Source organism: Salvia splendens, chromosome 4 (genome assembly GCF_004379255.2).
Source record: "Salvia splendens isolate huo1 chromosome 4, SspV2, whole genome shotgun sequence".
NCBI classification, from domain to species: domain Eukaryota; kingdom Viridiplantae; phylum Streptophyta; class Magnoliopsida; order Lamiales; family Lamiaceae; genus Salvia; species Salvia splendens.
The window spans coordinates 18,403,730-18,414,142 of NC_056035.1; the positions used below are offsets into that span (position 1 = coordinate 18,403,730).

At 37.7% G+C, this 10,413-nt stretch overlaps 1 pseudogene; it reads left to right on the forward strand.

The window, feature by feature from the left end:
* Window positions 1-2,671: 2,671 nt before the first annotated feature.
* On the forward strand, window positions 2,672-9,592 carry LOC121800773 (annotated as a pseudogene).
* Window positions 9,593-10,413: the final 821 nt, after the last annotated feature.

Here is a 10,413-nt window from a genome sequence, read left to right on the forward strand (position 1 = left end):
ATCTCCTCTTCATTGAATATTACATCTCTGCTTACAATGATATTTTTGCCTTCTCTATCCAAATTCCACAATCTGTATCCCTTCACCCCATCTTGGTATCCCAACATCACACATTTCTTTGCCCTTGGCTCTAATTTACTCTGCTTAATGTGTGCATAAGCAGCACACCCAAACACCTTCAAGGCAGAATAGTCACCTAGGCTTCCATACCATCTTTGATCTGGGGTTTCATTGGATATAGCTGATGATGGGCACTTGTTTATCAGAGCAGCTGCAGTGGACACGGCTTCTGCCCAGAATTTCTTTGGCATTCCAGAGTAGAATAGCATACATCTCACCCTTTCCAGCAATGTCCTATTCATCCTCTCTGCCAACCCGTTTTGTTGAGGGTTTCTAGGCACTGTCCTATGCCTTCTAATTCCTTTTACTTTGCAGAAGCTATCAAACTCAGTAGATAAGAATTTCATACCATTGTTAGTCCTCAGGTACTTCAACACTGAGCCCTTCTCATTTTCATACCTGATGTGCCATTCTTTAAACTTCTCAAACGCTTGAGACTTTTCTTTCAAGATGTAGACCCACACCTTTCTTGAATAATCATCTATGATGGAGATGAAATACTTACCTCCACCTATAGATTCTGATGGAGATGGATCCCATAGGTCACTGTGGGCATACACAAAAGGAGCTGATGAAGTGTGCTTTCCACCAGTGAATGGCAGCTTCTTTGCCTTTCCTAGGATGCAAGATTCACATTTCTTTAGTCTCTCTGATGCACCCAACTTCATCACACCATGCTTGGCCAGCTCTCTGATGCCTTTATCACCCACATGCCCAAGTCTAGCATGCCATAGATCCAGGTCTTCTGTCTGGGCAGTGTTCACAGCATCAACCACAGCCTCACCCATCAAGTAGTACATGCTGTTCTTTCTCTCAGCCTCCATGACAATTCTGGAGCCCTTTGTTACTCTGAGTATTCCACCTCTGGAGTCAAATCTACACCCCTTTGATTCCAGTAGCCCTAGAGAAATCAAATTTCTTTTGATTTGAGGTATGAATCTGACCTCTGTGAGAGTTTTAACACTCCCATCTCTCATTCTCAGCTTGATCTCCCCAATGCCCTTAACATCACAAGTCTGATCATTCCCCAGTATTATTGATCTTTTCCATGCTGTTAAATCTTGAAACCAGGATCTGTGAGAGCATATATGGAAAGAGCAACCCGAGTCCATAATCCAACACTCTTCAATCTTTGCACCTGAGTGTACATTCAAGGCTTCATTGGCCTCCATCTCCTGGGCCAGATCAGCAGTATCTGGATTACCAGCCATTCCTTGTTCTTGCTTCTTTTTCCAAGCAAAGCAAGATTTCTTTAAATGACCCGGTTTCTTGCAATAGTAGCAACTCCTAGTCTCTTTCTCTCCCTCAGCTCTATCCTTCTTATGTTTCTTCTTGTTGAAACCCTTCTTATTCTGGCCCTTCTTCAAGTAAAGGCTCTCAGCCACTGGATCACCTTGTCTGGTTGAAGTGGAGTAATCATTCTTCTGTGATTCTTTCAACTTAAGAGCAGAATGGATCTCCTCGTAGGTAACTTTGGATTCCCTTCCAAGCAGCACCGCATCTTTAAAATGCTCAAAGCCTTTGGGGAGGGAATTCAACAACATCAAGGCTTTATCCTCATCCTTGATTACCTCATCGATGTTCTCCAAGTCATCAATACACTTTCCAAATTCCTCAAGCTGCTCTGCAATTCCTTTTCCATCTGAGAATTTGAATGCAAGAAGTTTCTGCTTCAGGTGCAACCGATTTGCAAGGGACTTGGTCATGTACAATGACTCAAGTTTTGCCCATACCCCTGCAGCCGTCTCTTCCTTGGAGACTTCTCTTAGAACCCTATCCGCCAGGTTAAAGATTAGGGTGCTATAGGCCCTATATTGCAAATCTTGAAGCCTTCCTTTCTTCTTCTCATCAGCCACAGGTTCCTCTTTAGCATCACTGCCATCCTTCAAGATATCCCATAGGCCTTGCTGCATCAAAATAGCCTTTATCTTCAGCCTCCACAGCCCAAAATCATTCCTGCCAGTGAACTTCTCCACCTCGAACTTGGCTGTGGTTAACAAAAAAAAAAAAAAAAAAAAAAAAAAAAAAACTTGGCTGTGGACATTTCTCAAACAAATGGTGGGCAAATCGCCAAGATCGGCTTAGACAACGGAGCTTCTGGACCTTAATCCGCCCAGAACAGTAATCAACAAGAAATCTCTGGGAACTTCCCAAAGACGGCGCCACTTGTTGGGTCGTTAAACCGCCGATCTCACACACACTGAAACGAGAAAGTAAATCACACAAGGATTTAACGTGGTTCGGTGAATGAAACACCTACGTCCACGGAGAAGATGACCGGAATTTTATTGATGAACAACTCTCAATTACAATGGAACTCACACTCACAATTCTACCACTCTGAGCTAATCGCAAGCTAAGAAAATGATCTCCTAATTGTGTATGTGTATTGTGTTTTTGACTCTCTTTTACAACTGAATTACAATCGAGCTATATACATGAGATGAAGAAGAAAACAACCTGACTAACTTCACTTCCCAAAATCAGTTATAACCGTTTTTTCCCAACGGCTAGTTCCAGCCTTCTTTCTTGATCTCTTCCTTGAGCTCCAATGGCTCTATCACTCGACTGCATCAGTGATTTGCATGGACACACTTTCACAGGGCGGGCACAGAGAAGCAAGCTGTGGAGCACAAATAAAAGCAAAACAACACCAAAACAGCAAGAAAGAGAGCAACAAAATCCACCCCAATCAAAGCTAGAAAAGAAAACCACGACAAGCGGAAGAAGTCATAAAACCACAGTCAAGAAGACCGCGAAAAGCTTACCACCTAGCCTCAGGTTAACAAGAACCTTCGCACTTCCTGACTTCCTCCAAATTATCAAGAATTTGACTAGGCGAGAAGGAAAATCGTGGCACCAACCCCGAGTCCACATGCCGAGGCGCCAAAAACCCTAATATGGAGTACCATTTATAAGTTTGTTTATTTTTTTAAAACGAAACAAATATGATATAATAAGCCATTTTTTAAAGATCGCATAATTGTCTAGAATTTGGTCAAGTTTGATTTTCCTTCTTGCAATTTGCCAAAAAAAAAAAGGTTAGCATATGCATTTCAGAATATTTATCTTTCGGTTAGGTTCTTAATTTAAACGATGAACATATTTCTAATTTATGACCCAACAATGAACACTAACCAAATGCTTAAGTAACAAATAAGTATGCAAAACTCAAATGAAGTGCATATTTCCTCATGATGATATCAGGTTTCTCATAGGAGAATAAATACAATATTTGCACATAATTAAGTGAAAGACGTACACTATCAAAGTAAATTTAACGCCAAATAATAATGATAGAAAGCGAAACCAAATTATTCTCTCTATCAAGCAAAGAACAATTAATGCACCACAACATCATAGTATATTTTAAATGTAAACACATACTCTGTTTTATTTTCTTGATATTAGATCGGACTTTTGGTGTTACTTCAAGTCAAGATGGAAAATAAAATATAAAGTTAAGTCTTTTATTATTGTTTTTTGCCGCTGCTTGATTTTATTTTTTCAATATTGATTGAATGGAACGATGGCTGCAAGCATTTGGTCCACATGCATATAGCAAGATTACCTATGATAATATTATGGCAACATTATTTTTTCTTTAGTACTACTATTATATATATTGTTTGGAAAGATGAAAAAGAGCTTATAAAGTTAATTGACTTCGATCAAATACAAATTTGAATACTTAGTGGAAATACTTTTGATAATCGGTCTTTATTCAAATGTATTTCACAACATCAATTTTCACTTTGAATTGAATTTCTGTGCTAACAAAGTTACATGCACAAACACATAAAATCCATAAATATGAGATGAACAAATAAATACTACAATGCATGAATAACTGACATTTGACTAATGCATAATTTGAATCTTACATTGATTTGTTCACCTTAGGCTCATGGATTTCATTGATTTATTCATGCATTTTCATTTCTCATAAAAAAAAGATCTATTTCCATTTGATGCATTCTTCATAATGTACGTGTGTTATTAATTATTATAACTTGGATTGATTTGTTGGCGAGTTCTGAGTTATAATTATTTGCTTTCTGTTTTTGTGGTTTTATTTTGTTTCTTGCTTTAGTACTTATGATTTTACTGCCACTGCAACTAGTTTTGCTTGTATTATTGTATCAATGATAATGATATTTTGTATGGAGGGGCATCAGGTGAGATCATATTCATATAGTATATATTATGAACATATATATTAGCAACATCCAAGAGTGACAAGGATTAATGTGGGCGGTCTTGTCCTTTCCATTCATTATTATTCAACCATCCATTCATCAGGTGAGTTTGATTATCCACATTTACTGTAACCTATGATCCCTACAAATCAGCCAACAAAATAGGTCTAATTGTCTAACCATAAATTAACCCAAATCGACACGGCTATAGAAATACAAGTACCAGCGAATCATTCCAAAAAAAGAAAAGATTCATATGTTAGTTCTATAAATTTCTCAAAGGATCATATGTTAAATCATTTTACTGTTCAATCAATGAGACTTCAGTTTAAACATGAAGTTATATGAAGTGAATATCAAAAGAAGCATGGTGTGTATTATGTGTATCTAATATTTTATGGATACGTCCTACTTTACAAAAGTCGATCAGGTTATTTGCTAAGTGAGGCTGAAGTGTCATATTTGAGCAGTGGTGAAGATGATGGAGATTTATGCACTATTTGTGACATTTCCTAGTTATATCATAAGGAGCTGAATTTTCCACTGTGATAGATATATGATATGCTATAGTCTCTTTCTGGAGGTTGTATCCCACAATCATAGAGGAATAAATTTTGTTGTTGAAGAAACTAAAGTGGTTTAGCAAGCCTCCAATGTTCCAGTTGTTACTTTCACAAAGCTTTATAATCTAATGTAAACATGCAATCTTCATACATTGCTCGATCTAAAGACAACTTCTTGCCCTGCTTGTATAGGCCATTTTCATATCATCGTTTTAGTAATGTAGGTTTCTGAAATTGAGAAGCTGAGGTTTCTCTATGGCTTGTGGCATTCCTCTGGTTTACTGCAAAACTGTTTTGTATTTTTGTAACATGTTTTTATACATTGACATTTTGGTCAAATATTGTTTAGTACGATATGCTACCAAAGCCCCTGTTCCAGTTAGTTGTAAATTGCTTCATGTCCTTTTGTGTATGTGTAATGCTGAAGTACAATGGTGTTTATACGAAGGACAAAATCATGTTACAATATTGTATAAAAACCATAGCACATCTCATGACTTGTTGTATATAAAATAAAATTATAATTATTGATAAGTGATCTCATATACTCATTTGTATCTACTCTGGTCTCCAACCACTGCAACAATCCAGGTTTTGTGAGTCTGGATTGTGGTGTTTCCAATAATTTTACAGATGAAATAGGTGTTGAATGGAGTCCAGATAACTACATCTTAACTGGAGATATAGCCACCATATCTGTAGCCAACGAAACCAGAAAACAGTATAAGACACTAAGATTTTTCCCAGCAGATGATAACAAGTATTGCTACACATTCAATGTTGTCAGTAGGACCAGGTATCTTATAAGAGCAACCTTCTTGTATGGAAATTACCTTGTGGATGTTGCTCCTGGAACTGAAAAAATATCAACTCAGATGCCAATTGATGTCAGCAGGGATGAATGGCCACCACAGAAGGTAATGCAGACAGCTGTAGTTGGAAGAAATAGATCATTGACATACCGCTTGAACCTCGATGGTTTTCCTGCTCCTGGTTGGGCATTTTGTTACTTTGCTGAAATTGAAGACTTGGGTCCAAGTGATGCTAGAAAGTTCAGGTTCATCTGATCTTAGCAAGGCTATTGTTAATATCCAAGAAAACGCCCAAGGACAGTATCGTTTGTATGAGCCAGGATACTACAACATTTCTCTACCATTTGTTTTATCTTTCAGATTTGGGAGGACTTCTGATTCTACAATGGGTCCTCTGCTGAATGCCTTGGAGGTCAATAGATATTTGAAGAAGAGTGATGGCTCTGCAGATGGTGGGAATGAGCAACTTTTCTTGAACATACAAAACCTGTGCTTTTTTATTTCAATAAAATCATCATAATTGGAAAAAAAACAATAAATGAGCTTTATTCTACGACACCAAGATACTATGTATACTTTCTCTGTTCTCGCTAAGTCGAGTCCGTTTAGCCACAATGCTCTAATTCATTTGAATTGCAGGACCAGTTTTGGCTGCAATAGCCATGTCTTATTCATCATTTAAGTGGGCAAATGAAGGCGGTGATCCATGCCTTCCGTCTCCATGGTCATGGGTCCAGTGTAGTTCAGATCCTCGCCCGATGATAACATCGATGTAAAGTCTACTTCTTTATTAGTTTAATGTTGTAATGACAATACCATTAGGTTATTCTGCCATTTAGTTAGAAGTTCAGAATGGATTACATTACATACATATTTTAATGTTTTTGTTTGCTGAGTTTTATATAACTTAACTTGCACCTGAAAATATGATCTGTATGTTTTTGACCATTTTTGTGCTTGTGCAGTAAACTGTCAGGGAAGAATCTGTCAGGAACAATTCCAGTAGAATTCACAAAGTTGAGCGGCTTAGTTGAGCTGTAAGTTGCTGACTCCACAGTGTATTGTTCAATGCCACATTTCCTTATCCCGGTCCATGAGCAAATCATAATTTTCATCCACCTATCCGTTGCAGATGGCTTGATAATAACTCACTCAGTGGTCCAATTCCTGATTTTTCTGGGTGCCCTAACTTAAAGATAATGTCTGTACTCCAAATTTTCTTTTATTTATTTGCTTTATTTTGTTAAAGCAACTGATTCATTGTTTCCCTGTGGCAGACATCTTGAGGATAACCAATTGAATGGTGAATTGCCTTCTTCCTTGGCAGATTTGTCAAGTTTGAGAGAATTGTAAGTTTGAAGAGCTCAATTATATCCAGAAATATTGTTTACCTGCTAATTATTCTAACGTGAATTCTGATTTTTTTTTACTGTACAAGTGTAGCACCAAAATATATCCATTTTCTGACAAAATGGCCAATTGTATTTGTTAGTATTCTCTTCACACTTGTATACTACTCATTAAAATATTGCGAGTCTTTTTTTCATTTGTCGCAGGCATGTTCAGAACAATGTGTTAGCAGGGAAAATTCCATCTGGCCTTCTTAATAAAGACCTGGATTTCAAGTGAGTATATGTTATTGTTGTCTGTCTTCAGAGCTGTGGCGAATTAGTTGCTTCTGTGGCGAACATATATTTTTGGATCAATTGTGTGCATAAATATATATTCATACTACATAATTTCTGAATGATTCTCTCTCTCTCTCTCTCTATGGCTAGATAAAATAATTCTCAAATACATTCTGATCTTTCTCTTGAAAAGACTTCTAGTCCATGTAGTTTATCAGCCTCCATCTTAGACCTCTTAATCATTCGTGTTTCAGTTACACAGGGAATGCAGGCCTTCACACAGAGAAGGGAGGGAACCGTGATAATATTATTATTGGCACATCAGTTGGAGGTGCTTTTCTGCTAATTGCTACCATTGCCTCCTGTTTCTTATTGAAGGACAAATCTCGTCATAAAGGTTAGATTTAAACGATTATAACCAGGGTTTCACTTGTACATGGATCTTAGTTGGATTAATACAACAGTTTTATGATACTCCATACATTTGATTATTGGTAGGGGAATCTCAACATAATTTGCCTCTTCAAAAGCTTGCTTCTTCCCTGGGTGAGACTGCCGGCTGAAGCTGCTCATTACTTCACATTATCTGAGATCAAGGATGCTACAAATAATTTTGAGAGAAAAATTGGATCAGGAGGCTTTGGGGTTGTATATTATGGGAGACTGCTAGATGATAGAGAGATTGCAGTCAAAGTTTTGACTAACGATTCCTTCCACGGGAAACGAGAGTTTACCAATGAAGTATGTAATACTAATTAACCGAAATCTCTTCTGCTATAGATTTCAGCCTGCTCGCTCTGTTACTCATTTTTGAGGTTCGAACAGGTTTCTCTTCTTTCAAGAATACATCATAGGAATCTGGTGCAGTTCCTTGGATATTGCCAAGAAGGAAAAAGTATTCTCGTGTACGAGTTCGTGCACAATGGGACGCTTAAGGAACATCTTTATGGTGAGTTTTTATCATAGGGATATGATCAACTAACCCAACAATAGCAAAACCTAAAATAGTATTTTGACAGGGCCCTTAACACATGGAGGAAGAGGAATTAATTGGATTAAACGCCTTGAGATTGCTGAGGATGCTGCCAAAGGTTGGTTAGCCAGATAAAAAAAAGTTCACTCCTTTACTAATAAACTCATGAATTGCAGAAGTGAATTGACTTAAATACATGCAATATTGAGAAGTAGAAGAAGCAATGTAAAAATGTTCGTCTCATTTTGCTTGTTCAGGAATAGAGTACCTCCACACTGGTTGTGTTCCATCAATCATTCATCGAGACTTGAAGACCAGCAATATTCTTCTTGACAAGAACATGAGAGCTAAGGTTTCAGATTTTGGCCTTTCAAAACTCACAGTTGATGGAGCTTCCCATGTGTCTAGCATAGTTCGAGGAACTGTTGGTTACCTTGATCCCGAGTATGTCCTTTTTCTTTCTGTGGTGCATCCCATAACATCTAGTGGGATTTCAGCCACAATTTGCTTGATAATGAGATTTAGGTCTATTCCTAGATTTGCATTTAAACATGAACTCATTGCTTTTCCTTCACATCACGCAGATATTACATCTCCCAGCAGCTGACAGACAAGAGCGATGTGTACAGTCTCGGGGTCTTTCTCCTCGAGCTAATATCCGGTCAAGAAGAAATCTCTAACGAAAATTTTGGACATAACTGCCGAAACATAGTCCAGTGGGTAAGCGTGCCTCTCAGATTTGATGTTACTCGTCGTATATACTTAGATACTCCTAGAAAATTACAGAAATAGTGGAAATGGTAACACCACACATATCCTTGTTGGCAGGCAAAGATGCATATTGAGAGTGGTGATCTTCAAGGGATAATCGACCCTGCATTGCACGAATACGACATACAGTCGATGTGGAAGATAGCGGAGAAGGCGCTTTTGTGCGTGCATGCCCACGGGAGCATGAGGCCGTGGATAACTGAAGTCATAAAGGAGATCCAAGATGCACTCGCCATCGAAAAGGGGGCAGAGGCAGTGCGGGAAGGCAGCTCCGACGAGATGTCAAAGCGCTCGGCTCACTCATCCCTCAACTTGGGCGCCAGCGACCACCACTACTTGGCCATTGATGAATCCATTGCACGCCCAACTGCTCGATAGAACTCTTGTGATAATTTTAGGTTGGCTTTGCTTTTGCTGCAGAGATTAACCAAAACAGCTTGTGTAGATTTACTGTAAATTCCAGCCTCTTTTTTCATTTTGCGAGGATTGGTCTATATTGTTCATCATTCTTGATCAATTTTCATAAAATATTTTCTTGGAAATATACTGTGTATTCTGTAAAACTATTGAAATAGCACTCTTTTAGTCCTATTGATTTTTACTCTTCTACACTTTTTAGCTCAAGCCATACTTTTTTCTCCTTCAGTCTTGCATATTTTGTATGGATTTGCTCTGTTTTTTCTAAGCTGTTAGGGATGCAAACTATATCTTGTGGTGAATCTCGTTTTGCGAAAATAGGACTTTGACTCGGCTTACATCTTTGTGGTTTACAGTTTCGATTACTGTATTTCCAATTTAATATAGTTTATTTTCGTGTAATTTCTATATTCTTCATTGGGTTGTATTACGCCTGACTAGTATTTATGTTTGTATGCCACTAATTTCACCAACAGTTTTAATATCTCTATTGAAATTAAAAATTCTCTACAAAAAAACTTATTCTCCAGTAATATTATTATAATTACTTACTATTTTTATCTCTTTCTTACGTTATCAGTTAGTGACATTTTAAATTTATACTCCTATCATAAAGTTGAAAAATACTCTTATTCTAGGGTTTAAGCGGGAAAATCGGGTTTATGGGGCACTTTGCCTTTAAGATTACGTAAATGTACCCATTTTGTTATCTATTCCATAAATGGGGAAAACGCCTATGAAATTGGCGTGTCTTTAAGTAAAAATGCCAATAGTAATGGCGTGTTTTCACGTAAATACGCCAACGTAGTTGGCGTTTTATACTTGTGTCGTATTTTGGGCGTATTCTCTCAGATTACAATTACGATAAAAAACGCCAACTTGGTTGGCGTGTATAACTGGAAAAACGCCATTGTAGTTGGCGTGTTATCG